Source organism: Urocitellus parryii, unplaced genomic scaffold (assembly GCF_045843805.1).
Source record: "Urocitellus parryii isolate mUroPar1 unplaced genomic scaffold, mUroPar1.hap1 Scaffold_37, whole genome shotgun sequence".
Classification (NCBI taxonomy): Eukaryota; Metazoa; Chordata; class Mammalia; order Rodentia; family Sciuridae; genus Urocitellus; species Urocitellus parryii.
In genome coordinates this window covers 4,691,745-4,706,903 of record NW_027553327.1, presented here as the reverse complement: position 1 = coordinate 4,706,903, position 15,159 = coordinate 4,691,745, and the positions used below count along the sequence as shown (strand labels likewise).

General features: G+C 33.0%; 2 non-coding genes across 2 annotated transcripts; both read left to right on the top strand.

Annotated features, from left to right (window-relative positions):
• Positions 1-11,697: 11,697 nt before the first annotated feature.
• LOC144252216 (U6atac minor spliceosomal RNA) lies at positions 11,698-11,822 on the top strand. Its single transcript, XR_013342931.1, has one exon. It is a non-coding gene; the product is annotated as a U6atac minor spliceosomal RNA (small nuclear RNA).
• Positions 11,823-14,636: 2,814 nt separating this feature from the next.
• Trnaa-agc (transfer RNA alanine (anticodon AGC)) lies at positions 14,637-14,709 on the top strand. The gene has a single exon. It is a non-coding gene; the product is annotated as a tRNA-Ala (tRNA).
• The last annotated feature ends 450 nt before the right edge of the window (positions 14,710-15,159 follow it).

Genomic DNA, 15,159 nt, shown 5'->3' with positions numbered 1-15,159 from the left:
TTTAGATAAGAAAGAATTGAACATTTTTCTTATATTGAGGAGAATAGTCTAACTAGACATCCCTGTCTAGTTATATACTAGACTATTCAACCTCCCGGTTGAAGACATATGAGATATGATTGAAATCCTTGAAGAATCCCTGGGAAGTCAACTAGGCTGGGAACGGTGGGATCACATGAAGAAAGATGAATCAACTTGGGAAAGAAGCTGGGCATTAGATAAAGTGGAAACATTAAGGGAAGAGGTAAAGGTACTTTATTTGTGATTGAGCTTTCTCTGACTTTGAAATTTGAGGCAGACTCATTGGGCAGACTACCTGTGAAAGCTGAAAGTTTGTAATCCTTGCTGAGGTGAATAGAGGAGGGACTCCCCAAAAATCCCTGTTGTCTGTGGCACACAACTCTCAGGTACTGAGCTTAGATTTGGTTTAAGGGCACTAAACTCTAACAATATTGTTTAATTCAAGTATTTTTTAACTGTGGGAGAATAATTCAACTTAAATATTTAAGACATCTGTTGCTTAAATACCTGTTGGAATGAAATGTGACCATTTCCCAAGATTGTTAATATTCTTATTTGTTACACAGCCCTCTATGTTAATATTAATTGCAAAATACTTTGTTTTCATATGTATGTTTTCTCAGCTTTTAATAATATACGTTTATCCTTTAAAATTAAAATTAATTCAACTTATTTGATTCAATTTATAATAGCTGATTGGTGTTGAGGTGCTGAGTGTAAGGCCAGGAGGTTTATGATTTAAAAAATGATCATACATTTAGAAAATTTGAAACTGATTTTGTTTTCATTAGGACCAAATGAAATTGCTGATAGCTCATCATTTTTCCCCTCCAAAAATGTTAACTTCACGTAGTTTAACCTAGCATATGTGTTATCTTTATTAGGAAATAAATACCTAATATTTTCCAAGTAAAAAATAACTACCCATCAGTTTAGAGAAGTTAATACACAAAATTCTAGTAAGGCATAGAATTATATACTAAGAAAGACATTTGGCATTATTTAGGCATTTACTTGTAAATCCGTTTGAAGGAATTTCTTAAAGGTATTTATTGTGATATTTTATATGCCATTTTCAATTTTCTGCTGAAAATTTCACCAAAATTATTTTTTATCTAAGATGAAGATCAAATGGAAAAAGAGTCCTGTCCAGTATTAGGAGAAGGACTTTACAGTTGTGGCCTCATTCCTGGAAAATCTCTTATGTTTGCAACTATGGAACTATTGATGTTCATTTTAGTTCAGCATATGCCACATCTGAGTACCAAGATGTCAGACTCTCCAAGTCACATAGCCACTAAAACCCGGCTGTCAGAAGAAAGTGCTCCTCTGGTGTCAGCCACAGTCACCATTCTCTCTGATTTACAGTCCCTTTGTTCACCTGCTGGTACAGTATTGATCAGTATTTCAAAATGCATTATAAGCAGTAATGAAAGTGATCTTGCCTTGAATTTTAAACACTTATAATTTATTTTTCTCTTAAATCTCAAGTGTGAAATGAGAGGTCAGTCTTTTAAAAAGATTTATGTACTTTTAAGATCCTATAATGATTAAAGATTCAAAAAATGAAAGACCTAAGCTGACTTTTCAGATATGTTTCAAACAAGACAGAACTGCAGACTGGGAAGATAGTAAGGTAGAATTACAAAGCTCATTATTTTCTAATCTGGTTGACATTCATGAGCAACATTGAAAAGCTAAAGAATTTCAGAGGAGAGTGACAGCCATCTCTAAGGAGTATCTAAAGAAATCATGACTAGTAAATATAATAGATATTGAAAAACTGTTGTATGGAAGCAAACTTTCCTTGTTTTGCTGGAAAGTAAAAATAATTATTAGTAAACATACTGGTAAATTTCAGTATAACCAAGGGACAATTTTTTGATTCTTACAGTTACCCTACATGTGTAAAAAGAATGACTTTCTCTCCTTGGAGTTTTGTAGGAAGCTACCTATAAGAATAGTGAAGGGATTCTTTTGTTAAATGTGTGGTTGATTTTTTTTAGTTGTAGTTGGACACAATATCTTTATTTCATTTATTTTTATGTGGCGCTGAGGGTGAAACCCAGCACCTCGAACATGCTCAACCACTGAGCCATAACCCCAGGCCCCCCCACCCCCACCACCATGGTTGAATTTTTATCCACAAATTCTGGGATTCTATAATTTCTTCTTTGCTTACCTCAGTAGTCTTCTCATTTTTCTGGCTTGATTAGGCTGCCTTTAGTACACTGAAGTTTAATTATATATTTTAGAATTACTAATAAGATTCACCAGGTAACTTAGATGCTTCTCAATGTATATGGTAGTTTTCTCTTTCTGTTTTTCTATCTTCTTTTTCATTTTAATTATGAAGGGCATGGACTACTAAATAGGTGAAATATTAGCAGTAACAAAATGGCTGGGTTGGAAAAAGAAAATATCAGTTCTCTCTTCTCTAAAATAAATGGCAATTTCTTATGTTCTTTTTCAAACATTGAATTATAGTAAAAGTAATGTAGCAAATTTTATATAAAAACAAAGAAAATAAATAATATGAAACCATAGTCAGCCAGGCATGGTGGCATGCACTCTAGTCCCAGCTATTCCAAAGGCTGAGGCAGAAGGATCACTTTAGCCTAGGAATGTGGGGCCAGCCAGAGAAACAAAGTGAGACCCTGTCTAAAGGAAGAGGGGAAAAAAAGACAAACATAATTAATTGTAAAAAAAATAAGGAATGGAAACTTCTACAGTGGCATTGAGTAGTTATGAGGTAATCTGATTTGTTTTTATATTAGGATGTATGCCAATCCTGCCTACAATTCTGTTCTTAATTGCAAGAATATTAAAAGACACAGCAATAAAGTCTGCAGACAATCAGGTTCCTCTACCAGTCAGTGCAGCTCTTCAAGGGATTAAAAGTATCGTGACACTTTCAATGGCCAAAACTGACAGCTCTAATTCATAGCACTCTTGCATGTATCCTGGAATATTCAAGACCAGGTAACCTGTCAGAGTTTTTTAAAACTTTTGATCTGTTCAGATATCTATCTGTTCCCTAATTAATTAATTATTTAAGTATTCTAATCAGAAAATTGCTGTATAACATTGAATTAACTCAGAGAGGTGCATTAGTCACATTTTTTGGATTTGAAGTTTCAATAACTCTGTCTGAATCATTGACTTTAAATATCTTTGTCTTAGAACTTTCATATATACTGGAAAGTTTAAAAAAAAGATATGATATATACCCAGAATTGACATGTGTTAGTATAATTGATATAAAATTGGAAAGAAGTTCAAGTATCTGTCACCTAAATGGAACCATAAACTTGGTATTGATATATTTTATTCCAGAAATTTCCCTATTATAAATTATATTTTCTATGTTAATATGTATCAATTATTTTAACAAATATACTTAGTTTATATATATGTATATACGCATTATATAGAAAGTGAGATAAGTAACCATGAATGATATATATTTTTGTACTATTTAATTTACATAAGTAATGTTATAATATCCCATTCTACTTTTTTTCCCTCTGTAATTAATTTTTGGTTCTATTAATGTAGATAAATAAAACCTTCATTCATTCTTAACTCCTATGTAGCTTTACATCACATTTATTTGTTCAATTATTCATTCCTGTCAATGGGTATTTTTGCTGTTTTTAGTTTCTCCCAATTAAAAACGTTGCTTTAGCAAACATGGATTGATTTTGCATGTGTGCCGTGAGAAATTTTCTAGGGTATATATCTATAAGTGGAATTGATGGCATATATTAACTTCCATTTTATCAGACATCGCCAAATTGTTCTCCAAAGTAGCCAAGTGAATTATCACTCACATCAGCAGCATAAGATGATCTTTGTTTCCCCATATCCTGACCAATACTTGGTATTATTTGGTTTCCAAATTTTGTTATATGATGGCTAATATGTCCTATCATGTTGCTTTAATTGTTACTTCTCATTTTCCTAATGAATATAAGTATTTTTCATGTTTGTGTTTCATTTGGAGGGAAATCCTTAGTCATGTTTTTGTCCATTTTCTTCTGTGTTTGGCTTTTTCTCTCAAGTTTTTTCTTTTTTGGCTATAAAGAAAATGTAGAAGAACTAAAAAAAAAGAATAATAAGGAAATATTTGTCCTGTTGCCTAATACAAAAATTCCACATAATTTAAAAATGTTTAGTAGCCCAGGAATCAGTGGATGGGACAGTAGAACAGAAGAGATTTCTATAGAAGACACATGTATTTTAAGCAAATAAACAATAAATATCATTTATTCATGATTCTTCAAATGGGTGTACCAATTAACTGTTTGAGAAATAAATTCTCATTATCCCTTCATCTTATATCATGATTTAAAATAAACATGAGATAAATTTAAATGGTAATATAAAATGTTTAAAATAAGAAAACAAAGAAAATACAGATGAGCTTTATTTGGCAGAATGGCAAAAGACTAACTATAAGTCAGTGAGAGATACTGCAGAGGAAATATACATATACATAGACTGATATATTGGCCTATGTAGACATCAAAGCATCTTACATTGAAAAGTATCTGAAAAACTAATAATAATATCTATGTCACTGTTTATTCTATTAACAAATAAAGAGGTCTTATAAGAGAATTAATAACCAATAGAAGAAAGAACAAAGGAAAGAAGGCACATTAGGTAAAAGTGGTGGTGCACGCCTGTAATCCCAATGACTAGAGAGGCTAACACAGGATTGCCAGTTTGAGACCAGCTTCAGTGACTTAGTGAGGCCCCGAGCAGCTTAGTGAGACCCTGTCTCAGATTTTAAAATAAAAAGGACTGGGGATGTGGCTCAGTGATAAAGTAGGTTAAATTCCCGATACCAATTAAAAAAAGAAAAAAGAAAGAAAATGCATACTTGGGCTATATGTAGCTCAGTGGTAGAACAATTGATTAGCATGCATGAGGCACTAAATTTAATCCATAGTACCACACACACAGAATGCATACTCTTTGGCCTTGTTAATTAAAAAATTAAATTCAAAATTATTTATCATCAATACATTTATTTTACAATAATAAAATGTGTTATAAATATATTTGTCAGTGGGAAAAATTATTCATGATGATATATTAGTTTGAATTATATGTCCATTTTATCTGTTATATATCATATTTTTAAGCAAACATATATATAATTAACTTAGACCAGAAGAAATTAAGTCAAAACCTAGAAATTAAATCTAAACTGTCACTGGATGGTAGAATTACAAGTTTTATTTTCTTATTTTCTTTTCCATATGCTTTTTATATTTTGAATAATGTACAGATATTTAGAATGTGATTTTTTTAAAAAAATCATGTATAAGGGAAAAACTTTAGTTATATTAATGTAACTGAAATTATTTTACCTTTATAAAGTGTTAATATTTTGCATCTTAACATAGATTTTAACAAACTTAAAAAGATTAAATGCCTCATATATGAATGTATGTGCAGATTGATAGATAAATAGAAATATCAGGAAGAAGAAATGCTTAAGAATTTGCTATAAGTAGTTTAGTTTTAATTTTGTTGAGCATATCTAGAATACACACACACACACACACATATATAAATATATATATATATATATATATATATATATATATATATATATATATATAAAATGTAGTTGGACACAATACCCTTATTTTATTTTATTTTTAAGTGGTGCTGAGGATCAAATCCAGTGCCTCGCATGTGCTAGACACTCTATCACTAAGCCCCAGCCCTAGCCCTACAATATCTTTATTTTTTATTTTATTTTTTCTATGTTGTGCTGAAGATTGAACCCAGTGCCTCACACATGTGAGGCAGGCACTCTACCACTGTGCTTCAGCCCGAACCCTAAATTGTCAATTAAAAAAAAATTTTTTTAGTTGTAGAGGGATACAATGCCTTTATTTATTTATTTTTTTAAGTTTAATTTTATACAGTGCTGAGGGTCAAACCCAGTGCCTCACATGTGCTAGGCAAACACTGTACCACTGAACCACAACCCCAGACCTAAATTGTCAACATTAACAGAAAGTGTTTGCTATTTTATCAAGCTGGTTCATTATATGAAGTGAATTTGAAGGTCTGATAATACAATTAACTTGCCTAAGATATTCTGTCCAGAGCTGAACTCACAGGAGGTATACTTATGAATGAAGGATCAAAGCCATGGGAATATTTATATAGTATAAGGCTAGCAATTCCCTTAATTCTTTTTTTAAAGATAGAGAGAGAAAGGAGAGAGAGAGAGAGAGAGAGAGAGAGAGAGAGAGAGAGAGAGAGAGAGAATTTTTTAATATTTATTTTTGGTTTTCGGCAGACACAGCACCTTGGTTTTTATGTGGTGCTGAGGATGGAACCCGGGCTGTAAGCATGCCAGGCGAGCGCGCTACCGCTTGAGGCATATCCCCAGCCCCCCTTATTTCTTGCTTAAGAAAAAAAATTATAATGAAGAATTTCCATTTGGAAACCCTACTTCTTTACTCTAAGAGCTGAGATATTTTATTTTAAAATATGTGTATGTGTATTTATGTGGACATACATACACATGTACATAAATCCCATCAAGAATGCTGCAAAACTTTTTTTTCACTTTTAATCCTTTGATTTTTGAAATAAATTTCAAACTGAATTTTTTTAGAGAGAGAGAGAGAGAGAATTTTAATATATATTTTTTAAATTTTAGGTGGACCCAACATCTTTGTTTGTATGTGGTGCTGAGGATCGAACCCGGGCTGCACACATGCCAGGCGAGTGGGCTACCGCTTGGGCCACATCCCCAGCCCGTCAAACTTAATTTCAAGTGTAGAAAACACCAATATACCCTCCTCCTAGATTCACCAGTTAACATTTTGCCTCAAGGATTTATTATTATCCACATAACCCTTATACCTTTATTTTTTTAAAAAAAATTAGTTATACACGGATACAATATCTTTATTTTGTTTATTTATTTTTATGCAGTGCTAAGGATAAAACTCAGTGACTTACATGTGGGAGGCCAGTATTCTGCCACTAAGCAACAACTTCAGCTTCTGTACCTTTATTATTAATTTTGCTGAACCATTTGAAAATATGTTGAAGTCATCATAACTCTTTAAATACTTCACAGATTTCCTAAGAACAAGAACATTCCTTACATGATAATAGAAGAATTATAAAATTTAGGCAATTTCACATTGATAAAATGCTGTTATTATTCATATGCATATTTTAAATGTCCTAATCATGACTTTTATAAAACTTTTTCTTTTCCTTAGTTGTCATATTTCTTTAGTTTTCTTTAATCTGGGATAGTTCCTCAGGCTTAATCTTTTGTGATATTAATGTTTTTTTGTTTGTTTGTTTTTAAGTTGTAGTTGGACACAATACCTTCGTTTTTATTTATTTATCCACTAGTTTTTTATGTGGTGCTGAGGATCCACGTGGTAGGCGGGCACTCTACTGCTGAGCCACAATCCCAGCCCCATGACATTAATATTTTTGAAGAGTGCAGGCCATCTACTTTTGTAGAATGTTTCAGAATTTTGAGTTATCTATTTTTTTCTTTACTTTTATGCATTTTTGGAAAAATACTATATAAATATTGTTATGTCTTCTCAGAGCCTTATATAAGAAAGCATATAATGTTGCTTTGTCTCATTATTGGGAATCTTAACTTTAATGACTTCGTTAAGATCGTATCTGCCTTGTTTCTCCACTATACAGTTGTCATTTCTCCCTTTTTTAACTAACAAGGAATCAATGGGGAGATATTTTGAAACTACCTTAATTGTTTGCTGTCTATCTAACTTGCACACAGTGGTTTTAGTATCCATTTTGCCTGAATTATTTATAATTACATGTTTCAAAATGGTAACATTTTAATTTATTTTCTTGATAAACTTTGATTAATGTTAGGAGCAGGAGAGAGTTGTTGAAGATTAAATTTCCAAAAGTTTTGGAAATGGCACTTTTTTTCCATTTTTCATTTTCAGAAGATTCTGTGTCCACACCTGATGAAGTTAGCATGCTGACAGCAATTGCACCCTTCCTGTGGTCTGCTGTAGTGAAATAATAGGAGTTCAGTCATTACAGAATGGCTGCATGAACACATTTAAAAATGCATTAAATTCATGTGACCCATGGGTAAGTTACACCTAAGCAAACATTCCACGTTATCAGGAGAATATCTGGTTGATTCACTAAAATGTGTTATATATAAGGAAAACCTAAATATTTACAGTAAGAGTTTTAAATGGAAAAACTAGAAAATATCACTGGGTTTAACTATAAAAGAAACACATTTGTATGTTTACTTAAATATGCAGAAATTCTCTAATATCTTTGATTAGTTCTCAGCCATATTAGGAGAGATTTTCAGGGTTTCCAATATTTATTTAAATGATACTCACTACATTAATGTATAAATTTATTATTACATGTTTTAATAAGCCTATTCAAAACTTGTTTGTTTAGAAAACATGTTTTATTATTTTACAGTGGTGAAGTCTTAAGTTATGATTATCAAATCTTCTGCGTATCAGGAAAAATAAAACAACTTAGGAACATTCCTAGCCCCCTAGCTCCCTGAATCAGGGTCTTCAGAGTTGTGACTCAGGAATCTGTATTTTTAAAATGCTCCCCAGGTATTTCTGATGTCAGTGAAGTTTGGCAATTTGTATTCTACAAATTGCTGAAACAATTTTATTCCACTATTTTCCCCCAATACTTATAACTTTTCTTCCTATCCTTCTTCCTTTTTAAAAAAATAATTATTCATATGAAGTTTTTCTAATCTAAAAGCCAGTGAGACTTTATTTTCTATGGCTACAAAACTTAAATTGGTATAAAGAATTATTTTGAGAGATTCCGATTTTTTTGAGAGGTTTATTCAGTTAGCTTATTGAAAGAAAGTTCCATTACTCTCTTTCATTTCTCTTATACGGAAAATAACATTTATATTTTCATTGTGCTGTATTACATACATATTAAGATGTAATGTGATTGTAGAGCAGATAAGAACTATCATGTGTTAATTGATTGAATGATCTCCTTACATAGGTTCAAGCCAAATGTTACCAGCTTCTCCTCTCAGTCTTCCAGCATTCCAACCATGCCCTTTCAACTCCCTACATCCATTCATTAGCCCCCATAGTGGTTGAAAAGCTTAAAGCTGTTGAAAGAAACAGACCAGCCAGTAACAATGAACTTTTGGCTGTTCAAGAGGGAATTAAAGTTCTTGAAACATTGGTTGCTCTTGGTGAAAAACAGAACAGTAAGTATTTTTAATAAAAAGCCATTACTCCAAAATGAAGACCTGTATTAGACATAAATCTTATTTGATATTGGACATAGGCATTTTCAACAGTAAGTTTACTAAGGAGCAATTACTGTCTGAAAGCATAATATATTTGCTTATGTTAGTAACATAATGCATTGAATTGATTATTTTTATGAGCAGAAATTCTTTTTTTTTTCTTTTTTAAATTTTTATTGGTTGTTCACAACATTACAAAGCTCTTGACATATCATATTTCATACATTAGATTGAAGTGGGTTATGAACTCCCAATTTTACCCCAAATGCAGATTGCAGAATCACATCGGTTACACATCCACAATTTTACATAATGCCCAATTAGTAACTGTTGTATTCTGCTGCCTTTCCTATCCCCTACTATCCCCCCTCCCCTCCCATCTTCTCTCTCTACCCCATCTACTGTAATTCATTTCTCTCCTTGTTTATTTTCCCATTCCCCTCTCAACCTCTTATATGTAATTTTGTATAGCAATGAGGGTCTCCCTTCATTTCCATGCAATTTCCCTTTTCTCTCCCTTTCCCTCCCATCTCATGTCTCTGTTTAATGTTAATCTTTTCTTCCTGCTCTTCCTCCCTCTCTGTTCATAGTTGCTCTCATTATATCAAAGAAGACATTTGGTATTTGTTTTTTAGGGATTGACTAGCTTCACTAAGCATAGTCTGCTCTAGTGCCATCCATTTCCCTGCAAATTCTATGATTTTGTCATTTTTTATTGCTGCATAGTACTCCATTGTGTATAGATGCCACATTTTTTTATCCATTCATCTATTGAAGGGCATCTGGGTTGGTTCCACAGTCTAGCTATTGTGAATTGTGCTGCTATGAACATCGATGTGGCAGCATCCCTGTAGCATGCTCTTTTAAAGTCTTCAGGGAATAGTCCGAGAAGGTCAATAGCAGGGTCAAATGGTGGTTCCATTCCCAGCTTTCCCAGGAATCTCCAAACTGCTTTCCAAATTGGCCGCACCAATTTGCAGTCCCACCAGCAATGTACAAGAGTACCCTTTTCTCCACACCCTCGCCAGCACTTGTTGTTGTTTGACTTCATAGTGGCTGCCAATCTTACTGGAGTGAGATGGTATCTTAGGGTGGTTTTGATTTGCATTTCTCTGACTGCTAGAGATGGTGAGCATTTTTTCATGTACTTGTTGATTGATTGTATATCCTCCTCTGAGAAGTGTCTGTTCAGGTCCTTGGACCATTTGTTGATTGGGTTATTTGTTATCTTATTGTCTAATTTTTTGAGTTCTTTGTATACTCTGGATATTAGGGCTCTATCTGAAGTGTGAGGAGTAAAAATTTGTTCCCAGGATGTAGGTATGAGCAGAAATTCTAAATGAATTACTGATGACATTTCAACATACTGAGTTTTAAATTTTTTGGGAATACATCCTTTAAGACTGAGGAAAAATACATATGTCCTTTAGATTTTTAAAAATATTTTTTTAGATGTAGTTGGACACAATATCTTTGTTTTATTTGTTTATTTTTATGTGGTGCTGAGGATCGAACCTAGTGCCTCGTACTTGCTAGGCAAGCGCTCTACCAGTTTCAGTTGAGTTGACTCAACTGAAAATTATTTTAACTATTAAAGGCAGTAAGATCAGTGCTGGGATTACACAATGAATTAGATTTAGAACTCATCTTTATGAAGTTCACAGTAGTAAAATAAAAATACACATAAAATTATATTGATTTTTCTAACATGCCATACTGTCAGTGATAAATTTTCTACCAAAATAACCTATGTATTAATTTATTACTAATTTCAACTAAATTTATCAATTTCTCTAAAACAGTTGTCTCTAACTTTCTCAATTTTGACACTCCTTCCATGCATATATTAGTAATTGCCTCTTTTTCTTTCTCCCCATAATCTGCGAATCATTAATCATCAGATCAAATGAATTTGTCTTTTACATTCATCTGTTCATTTTTCTCTTCTGCTATCATAGTTCTAGACTATAGATTTTTAGAAGGGAGTTATTGCAATGGACTTCCTTTCTTTTCATTTTTTCTTTCTTCTCCTTTTCTTTCCCTCTTTTCCTCTGTTCAGGGCTTTGTGGACCTTGTACATGCTAAAGCTTATGCTTTATCACTGAGTATCAACTCCAGTCCTGCAATAGATTTTCAAAAACCTCTACTACCTTTCCAGTTTCCTGTGAAAAATTTTTAAGAGAAAGAGTATTTGCAAATGAGATAATTAAGAAAAAGTTGAGGGCTGGGGTTGCGGCTCAGTGATAGAGCACTTGCCTAGTGCATGTGACGCTTCAATTCTCAGCACCACATAAAAATAAACAAATACATAAATAAAGATATTGTGTCCATCTACAACCAAAAATTTTTAAAAAAGCAATCGAGTGATAGTGTTGAATGACAGGATAAAAGGTTATAACTCTCTTGACAAGGATGGAAGAGCCATTGGGCCAGACAGTAGGCATTAGATTAAGACATTGCCACTTTCTTCTATGACATCTAACCATCATTTTTTCAGAAAAATAGAAGGGACATTGGAAGAGTAGAAGTGTGCTTTGCAGGTAGGGGGACACATTGGGGAGGAAGGAGGCAAGGGGAAGGGGAAGAACTGGGGAATGTAGTTAACCAAATTATTCTAAGGACATTTATGAATATATCACAGTGCATTCCAATTTATATGTAACTATAATGCATCAAGTGAAAAATAAGTCCATAGAAGGAAGACCAATAGAAAAGAGGAAGGGAACCAGAGAGAAAGCAAAGGAAAGGGAAGAGGTAAGGAGTATTAGGATTGAAATGGAGAAATCTATGTTACTTCTTTTATGAATATGTCAGAATGAACTCTCCTTTTATGTATAACTATAATCCACTGAAAAACAAACTTTAAAAAATCAAGGATAAAACAAATTCAAGAATTGAAAATTCATGCAGTGGCTCTGGAGGCTGAGACAGGAGAATTGCAAATTCAAAGAAGCCTAAGCAACTTAGTGAGGCCATGCTTCAAAATAAAAAAATATAAAAAGGGCTGGGGATGTGCTCAGTGGTTAAGTGCCCCTGGGTTCAATCTGTAATACCAAAAGAAAGGAAAAAGAAAATTTACCCCTTTGGAATCATATCACTCAATATAAAGGTAAGTCTAAAAATGTTGTTGTCAAATTAATATATTTATTCATTTATTTGAAGGTACCCTCCTAATGGATGTTCTATTAATTAATAAGATTCATTTTCCTGTGTGTGTGTGTGTGTGTGTGTGTGTGTGTGTGTGTATGTGTGTGTGTGGTACTGACATTGAACAGGGCCTTAAGCACACTAGACAAGCATTCTACCACTGAGCTACACCTGCACTGTGTTTAGCCTTAGATTTTAATTTTTTTAAAAAGCCAGCTACTTATTCTACCTTTTAAAAGTCTTGGTATAATAAAAAACATTTGTAATCTGAATAAAGCTGTCCAAGGCTATAAAATGACTTCGCATATTATAAAATTCCTCTATTTAAAGTGTACAATTCAGTTGTTTTATTATAATCACAGGGTAGTACAACTCTCACTATAGTCAATTTTGAACATTTTAATTATTCCCAAAAGAAAATCCATATTTTTTACCTGTCATCTCACAATTTTCCATTTCCCATCAGCCTTAGGCAACTGCTAATCTACTTTCTGTCTCTATAAATTTTCTACAGTGGTATTTCATATAAGTGAAATCATATAATATGTGGTCTTTTGTGACTGGTTTTTTATCTGTGCAAAATATTTCAAGGCTCATCCATGTTGTAATGTGAATCAGTAATCAATTACTTTTTATGGCTGAATAATATTCCATTGTATATATGCCACATTTTATCATCAACTGATATATTTTATGAGTTGAAGGACATTTGGTTACTTTCACTTTTTGCCTGTTATGAATATGATATTCTGAATAATTATGTACCAGTTATTGTGTGTGTGTGTATTTGTATACTTATATATACATATTTTTTTTTGTTTTGAGTACTGGAGATTGAACCCAGTGGTGCTTAACTACTTAGCCATATCCCCAGCCTTTTATATGTTTTATTTTGAAGCAGCATCTCACTAAGTCCTCAGGGCCTCACTAAATTGCTGAGGTTGGTCTTGAAATTTCTATCCTCCTGCCTCAGCCTCCTGAGTCACTAGGATTACAGGTGCACACCACCATGCCCAGCTGGATACATGTTTTAATCTTTTGAGTATATCCCTAGGAGTGGAAGTGCTGACTCAAATAGTAACTTTATTTTTAACTTTTTAAGGCACTGCAAGACTGTCTTCTAGTCTCATTTTTTTGCACACATGCATGTGTACACATATCTCCTTTTCAGTTATCTATTTATATATTTATTTAAGCCTTGGCTATATTTTGCTGTTCTTGGTACCTCTCAAACTTTTCCCATCATTACCCTTTTCAGGGTAGACTGCATCATATCTTAGTAAAGTCTCTCTTCCCCTCCTCCCTGCCTCTCTTCTTTTCTTTCTCTCTCTCTCTGTTAGTACATCTTTATTCTTTCTCTAAATATTGTTAAGCCATTGATAACTTAAATTCTAATTATCTGCAATCAACTATCAAAGGAAATTCTTTTTGATGCTTTGTATTTATTAATATTTCCCCAGCCCATGAGATTTTTACAACCCAAAAAATCATATCTATTTAGATTATAAACATCCAGTGTCATATAGCTAAAAGAAGAAGCAGCATCATAGCCAGTGAATTCTGAAGCATGATCTAAGTAGTTTAAATAGCATAAGCAATAAAGTATCTTCTGTTTGCTTTCCAAGTTCTCATTAATCAATATTATAGGTTTGGCTTCTCAATTTATCTAGAGAAAAATAAGCTCTGAAGTCAGGCATTCCTGTTCTGAATAGATTCTACTATTCACAGGGATAAAATACAGGACCACATCTACAAAATGAGTGGAAAATTTACTAGGTATTTTTTCTTTGATCTTTTACTTATCTAAAAAGTACATCTGTCTTCATAGTTATCTGCTTATTTTTATCAAGAGTGAATCTTTGGATAATCCTTTAATATTGACAAATAATAATAATATTAAGTTTGATAAATTGTCTTTACATGTGTGTAAAATTGTTGTTACAGTATGACAGCATAAAACATCAAATATTTCATGCAGGCACAGAAATTGTAAAGTATTCCAGATCATGGGGCTTGGGATGTGACTTAGTGGTAGAGAGCTTTCCTAGCACATGTGAGGCACTGGGTTTGATCCTCAGCCACATAAAATAAATGATTAAATGAAGTTGCAAAAAAAATATTGCAGATCATTAACTATCAATAAAAGCTGCCACTTCTTGGCTGGGGCTATAGCTCAGTGGTAGAGCGCTTGCCTAGCAAGCATGAGGCCCTGAGTTCAATCCTCAGCACCACATAAAAATAAATAAGATAAAAGCTGCCATTTCTGTTGAATGCCAGACTTGTGTTAGACACTTTATATTCATCATGTCTTCCGTTCAAACAGTACTGAATGATGGATATAATTAGCCAATTTCCAAAACATTTAATTTATGAAATAACTATTTAATTATATGCATTAATATTCCTCACATTTGGGGGGGTGGGTATCAGGGATTGAAGTCAGGGATGTTTAACCACTGAACCACACCCCCACCTCTTTAAAGAATTTTTTTAATTTTTTTTTTATTTTGAGACAGTGTGTCACTAAATTTCTGAGGCTGACCTTGAACTTGCAGTCCTCCTGCCTCAGCCTCCCGAGTCAGTGGGATTACCAACCTATGCCACCATACCCAGCTACACATTTTCTTCATTCTTAATTGGAATTTTTATGTTTGTGTAAGAAATGGCTAAAGTATAGCTATAAA